The following is a 6,811-nucleotide window of genomic DNA, read 5'->3' as shown; positions in this document are numbered from 1 at the left end:
TATTTTCATTAGATGCGTATTGCTCTCTGCCAGCATCACAGTCATCCATGCACAGATCACAATCACAGCGACAGTTATGGCAACAGCTAATTCTTTTCCGCATGAGCGCTCTGCCTCAGTACGAGTGCTTCCTCCCATCTTCGCACTAAAGACATCTCTCTAATGGTAATGTTATTATCCTCCAACAGACAAGTAATCCCCATAAAAGGGACAATGCTGGAAGAAAGGAACACGATACACTTGTCCTGAAGTTTACTGTTCAACAGAATCCCAGATGTTTCAGCCCTGTCCCCCCCATCCTTTGCCTGTCAAAGCCACAGAAAAAGGTCCTTGCATTTACTGCCTAGGCTGACCCTCACCCCCAAGGGAAGGAGAGCTGGTTAGGATGCTACCGGCATCAGCGAGACCCTCTCTCCGCTTCTATCGCTACGAGTTGAAGCATAGATTCCAGTCAAAGGTGAATGTTGTCCTTATTTTTCAATCTGACAGTGCTATTTGTGGGAATTGAACCTCAACATCTTTGTGAAACTTTATGCTCTTCCATCCACAACTGGGGTCCATCTACACTTTCTGATGCAGAAGTGTAGCGTACTAAGTATACGGTAGTTATTGTAACTACCATAGTTTGAGTTAAACGCATTATAGGCACCTGTCAATCCCTTAACAAAAAGTTACCCAGTTAGTGGCTAGGAATATGGGCTCCAGAATCCAAACTTGCCACCAGAATGGTCCAGGACAGCCAGTTATCAAACGAAGTGAGTCTTTAGAGAGTGTGCAGTGTGTCTCACCACCATGCTCAAGGCCATCATCCTTTCTTGCAATATTTCATTTCATTCTCGCAATGAGCTAGGTGCTCATTAGGGTCAGTTTACATGAGGAAACTGCAGCTCACACAGGATCAGGATTTTGTCCAAGGTCATAGAGAGAGCCAGTGGGAGAGGTGAGGTTTGAACCCGGCATTAGCTGCCGCCGAATGACATGTTCTCCACCGCAGCACCGAGGCGTGCAGTGGGGAGCGTGCCAGTGAGTGAGTGCATTCGGTGCCTCTGCCGACCACATCCAGAAAAAAGATAATCCCACTTCCCTTTAAACAACATTAAAAAATAAATTTTCATCAAATATTAAAACTGCAAATACATATACAATAAAAGTAAAACCAGCATTGTTAACCGCGCTACTGTCACACTTACCTCTTAGAGGGACATACTAGAATATGTATAAGCAAAATGGGATTTGCTTCAAAATGTTATGGGGATTTGGTGAGGACACGGGTGAAACACGGCTGGCGATGAATGGAGATTGCGGGAGCTGAGCAACCGTGACACCAGGATTCACACTACTCTGCTGTTTGTGTGGGTGCTTAATATTTGTCCATAAGAAACAGTTCTCTAACAATAAAGCAAAGAGATCTACAGAAATAAAAGGTAAATTTCCCTCCTCTGACCCCTGATCAGATCCCTATCTCCTCCCCTACCCCCACTCCCCCCACCCACCCCAAACAAGCACTGTTGTCCCTGCTTATTCATCCAGCAAGCTTCCATTTGTATGCAAATGACCGTGTCCATTGAGGAGTGGAAACACTGTTTCTCTCTCGGGACAATATATCCTGGATGCCTTCCCTGGCCATATCACCTGCCTTAACCCACCCCCCCCCCCCACCCCTCCAGCCATCCCTCTTGGGATCACATCATGTTTTTATTTCCTTCAGAGCACTTAACAAAATCTCTACTTCGGGGCACAATGCTTTCCTTAGTTTCCTTTAATTGAGGTAAAGTTGCATAACATGAAAGGAACTATTTTAAAGTGTGAGATTGGTGGCATTTGGTGCATTCACAATGCTGTGCAACCATCACCCTCACGTAGTTCCAATGCGTCTCCATCTCCCCGAAAGGAAACCAGAACCTACTAAGCAGCCACCCACTCCCCTCGGCCCAGCCCCTGACAGCCACTAATCTGCTTGTTTCTAAGGATTTGCCTGTGCAGACATTTCATACACACGGATTTCATACACACGGAGTGATACCGTCTCTGGCCTTCTGCGTCTGTCTCCTCCCATTTGCATGATGTTGAAGATTCATTCACATGGTAGCAGGATATATAAATTCCATCCGATGTACATGCCCTATTTTCTTATCCATTTGATAGACAGCTGAGTGCGTTCCGCCTTTAGCTACTGTGAACAGTGCTGCTATAAACATTCATGCACAATTTTTGTACAAACACCTATTTTCAACCATTTGGGCATACTAGCATACCACAGAGTGGAATTATTTTTGTTTATTTGTTTTTTAAATTTTTTAATTGATTTTTAGAGAAAGAGGAAAAGAGAGGAAGAGAGAGAGAAACATCAATTGGCTGCCTTCTGCATATACTCCCTCCCCACTATCGGGGATGGAGCCCAAAACCCAGGCATGTGTCCTAACCAGGAATCTAACCAGAAACCCTATGGTGCACAGGATGGCACCCAACCAACTGAGCCACACCAGCCAGGGCTATTTGCTTGTTTTATAGCCTCCTCATTTCTATTCTGGCTCCTCTGCTAGACTGTAAGCTCCACCAGGTCAGAGCTAGCCGGGCTTCAGTGACCATTTCCTCTCCAGCTATTGGTACAAGGCCTTCTTTCTAGTGGCCAAACAAATATTCTTCAAAAAATGAATGAACCAGCCATGTAAGCAAGTCAGCACACAACACACAAACCTATCACGTTCACTCTGAAGCTGTGTGGTGCCTTCCATGGCATAGACTCTCCATAATTTCTCTCATCGTGAACTTGAGCAAACCTCTCCTCTGCCCCAAACCCTCCCACATCCCCGAGAAGTCCCCCACCTCCCCTCCACGACTGCTCGCCTGCACCTGACAGACCTCCTTGCTGGTTTCAATCCTCCATGAGTGTCCCTACCTCAGGGCCTTTGCACTTGCTGTACACGCTGTCTGGGAAGCTCTTCCACCGTGGCTCCTTCCCTGACACCTGCAAGTCCGGGCTCACACCTTAGCTTTCCACATGCTCCTTGATCACGCTGATTGAAGCTGCACACACAGATATGAATAGGCACTCAGGGAGCGCACTGCCCCGCCCCTTCCCTGCCTCACTGCTCCCACATACATTCCGTTTATCCATGTCACCCAACCGGAGCAGGAGCTTCATGTGGGCAGAGACTTTTGTCTGTTTCAATCATTTCTGTACACCTACTCCTGCACGTAGTAGGTCTCTTCACGAATGAAGAAACAAATGAACATTCCCCTCTGACAGTGCTCCTTGACCCATCGCCCTGCAATGCGGAGGTTTTCCTCTCATCTCCTGGGCATCTACCTATGGGCACTTTGCTTTCTGACATCCAGGCCAACTGGCACCTAGCTTGGAAGCCCAGAAAGACTTGCTGCCCCCTATTCTGGGACCTGAAGTTAACTTCAGACCTTTGGTGGCGCCTGGCCTGTCTGCACCAGCCCACAACCACAGTGGGTGGGCGCAAGTTACAAAATGCTCCCCCTGGCATTGCTGCTATTTCAGAGTGGGGGACACAGCGGTTTGGTGGGATTGGGGGTGTTGGGGCTGACGGGCCCCTCTGTGGATTACCCACAGCAGCCGCAGAGCAGGCTCTGCATTACTGTCACATCAACTTCCAGAAAAGGGGCCGAAGACTGAATCATGTTTTGACTCAGGTCAGCAGTAATAGAGTTCCCATTGTGAAGGACTGAATTCAGTCGAAAATTTAATTTTTTAAATAAATAGAACAGAAAGGTCAAAATACTGCGAGCAGAAATTGGGATCTGAAATTGGAAATTGCTCAGAAATGTCCTTTCCTTCCTCTCGGCTATATTAATGACTTTTCCCAACTCTCCCAGAAGGATTTCTCTTAGATATGCTGATGTCACTCCAGCGCTGGCTCCAAACCTCACACCAAAGAGCGCTACTGAAAAGGCCCTGACCCACCACACGCTAGAAATCACCTGTGATGAGCAGTTTTATTTAAAGTGAAACAAAAGTAAAAGTCCCTGTTGGTTTAAGTGACAATAAAACACAACGGGTTCTGCCCCCTAGATATGGTCACAGTGTCTGCCCTCTGCCTGGACTATTCCCACCTCCCACCCCACCCCGAACCCCACTCCCGCACTCACCCCTGAGGAAGCAGAGTAAAGGCCACTTCCTCCAGGAAGCTGTCCAGGACTCCCCACTAGATTGCAGACTCCAACCTTTACCAGCCAAACATCAGCGTCCCCCCTACAGGACACTTGTCCAGCTCTGTTGGTGCTGATTTAATCTTCCTCTTCCCCCGCCGGTCAGTCAGCAGCTGAGGGCAGGGACTAGATGCACTGGGGCCAATCCTGTTTGCAGAGCACAGAGCACAGCCCTCCATGTGAGGACGCCTGTCAAGGAACGTTTGCAGGGACTTGGTGGCCAACACACCGGATCCCTAATGTGCTCTGTGAGCATCACCTATTCCATCGGTCCCCTCAGCACCTCTATGAAGTAGACGCACAGACAGTTAGCAGACTGAGAAACTGACATGTGATGGTTCCTGAATTTGTCAAAGTCGTGTTGCTAATAAACGGCTGGGCTGGGATTCAAATCCAGGGTGTGACTCCCAATCCTACGTGTTCAACCCTTTCAGGGCGACTCACGCGGTGTGGGAGGAAAGAAACGCACGGGCGCTTTGATGTAGAGAACACGCTTTTCTGTCTTTAACCACATTGACGGCTGTGGGCCGCGGCGCTTTCCTGCCCCAGGACGGAGTGAAACTGAAGGGAGGAGTGTTTTCTTAGGACAGGACTCTGCCTGCGCTCAGGGAAAAGCTGCCTGTTAATGATTCCGAGTCCAGGTTTGATGGGTGATGGAAGCCCCTCTGGGTCAGCTGGGTAATGCGCTTATGAGGGGAGAGAAAGGCACAGGGTCTCCGAGGTGAGGTGAGCGAGGCCTGTGGGGTGCAGACCGGAGGTGGGCCCCTCTCAGCTGTGCAAGTGCAGGGTCAGCTCCGGGCGGAGGCTCCTCCTTCGAGGCCCCCCTGGACACCGGCCGTGAGCCGCAGGTCCTCCCCGATGTGGGAGGATAAAGGAGAGGGTGCAAGCGGGCAGAGGCCGAGAGGAGATGTGGAGGAAGCCGGATGCCAGGACCAAAGCTTGAAGCGCCACCAGGAAATGCTGAAGACGCCGTGGAGGGAGGTGATGGCAGCTGGGGGTCCAGCCCTCCCGCGAGGGGCCACTTCTCCCCTCCACGCCGCCAGCGGGGACCAGGGGGTCGTCGGCCCACAGCCGGGAGGCCGCTTGCTCTGACTGCTGGAAGCACCCTCAGCAGCGGCCTTCCCCAGGGCCCACTCCCAGACCGGGTCAGAAGGCCTCACCACCCTTTGGTGCAGCCAATGGCGTCCTGTCCAGCAACGCCCTCAGGACAATGGTAAGGCCAGAGGGATCCCCTGACATGGAGGATGGAGGCAAGTCCCTCCTCCCTGGGAGGAGGAGGCCAAGTTTGAATGGTGCCGTCTCTAGAGCCTGGTGCCAGGCCCACCTGTAGACACTGGTCCAGCCACACCTGCCCATGGGGGCCTGGGGGGGGCCGAGGCCCGGGAGGAAGGTGTGGCTTGAAAGGTTGCAGATATGCAAGGTTACCTCCAACTAAAGGTGAGTTTATTCAGTGCTCCTCAGATCGTTTCATTGCGGGTGAAGTCTTCAAACCTGCACACTGGGTACAGCATCAACTGTGTCCCTAATTTGTGCGGCTCAGAACTCTATCTTGAAGAAGCTTGTGGCCCAGAAACCTCAAAATGTGTTCCATGTGGCCCACAAGAATTTTGAACATTTTTGAATGTTACCAATATCTACAAATCAAGAGGTTTCACCAAAAACGTAAATCCAGATTTCCAATATTTCTTGGGAAGGGGAGGTGGGGGTGGCAAGGGGAAATCAGAGTGTCAGACAGCAAGAAGTCCACGTTTCTACAGGGTGGCTCATCCTCTCGGACGGCATGAAGGCCGATGTGCCCCAGTCCACACCACTCCTTACTGTCTCTCCATCACTCAGCAAGGGCAAAGGCCCGCTTCCATGGATCACGGCACTGGCTCTGCTGCTTTTATTATAGTGAGCAATGCCTCTCCACAGCCATGCCTCCTGCAGGACAGAAAAGGAAAGCAGCTAAGAGATTCCTGCCGAGAGGCACGCCACCTGCCTGGCCCATGTTGGTCTTGGTCTGTTCTGTGGCATCCGTGCTCCGGGAGCCACACTTTGGAAGGGATGCATTTCTCAGTGAGCCCGACATTTTAACATATCCCCCCTGAAATGGACCAAGGGGTCTCCACCCAGCATGCCATCTGTCCTGGACTGAATTCTGTGCCCCCCAAATTCATAGGTTGAAGCCTAGTCCCCAATGTGCCTGTATTTGAAAATAGTGCCTTTAAAAAGTAATTAAGGTTAAATGAGGTCATAGGGGCCCTACTCCTTCTGGGGACGCTGAGCGGTTGGCTGGTTCAGTACCAGGGAAGGAGTCAAGCTCAAGAATGGAGCCTGAAATTGCTTGGGGCCACCACTAGAGGGAGCCTTACTAGAATAAAGCCAATAGCATGCAATTAGATCCAAGAGATAAGAAAAGAACCCGGTTGCTTTTACTTACAAAGCTAGATCCAGCCATACCTGAGGCCAACTACCCCACAAACGTTTTAGTTTCTTGAGCTGAGTTGTGTGCTTTTTTTAATTAAACCAGTTTGATTTGGGTTTATACCATCTGCAATCGCAATGACCATGACTAACAGGGCAATCTTAAATTTCCTTGGTTCAAGGCAGATTACAACACAAAGTAAAAAGCACAGCCCAGCAGGTTTGGCTC

Source organism: Myotis nattereri (assembly GCF_964212035.1).
Source record: "Myotis nattereri genome assembly, chromosome: 8".
NCBI lineage: Eukaryota > Metazoa > Chordata > Mammalia > Chiroptera > Vespertilionidae > Myotis > Myotis nattereri.
The sequence above is the reverse complement of the archived record's forward strand: the minus strand, read 5'-3'. Positions refer to the sequence as shown.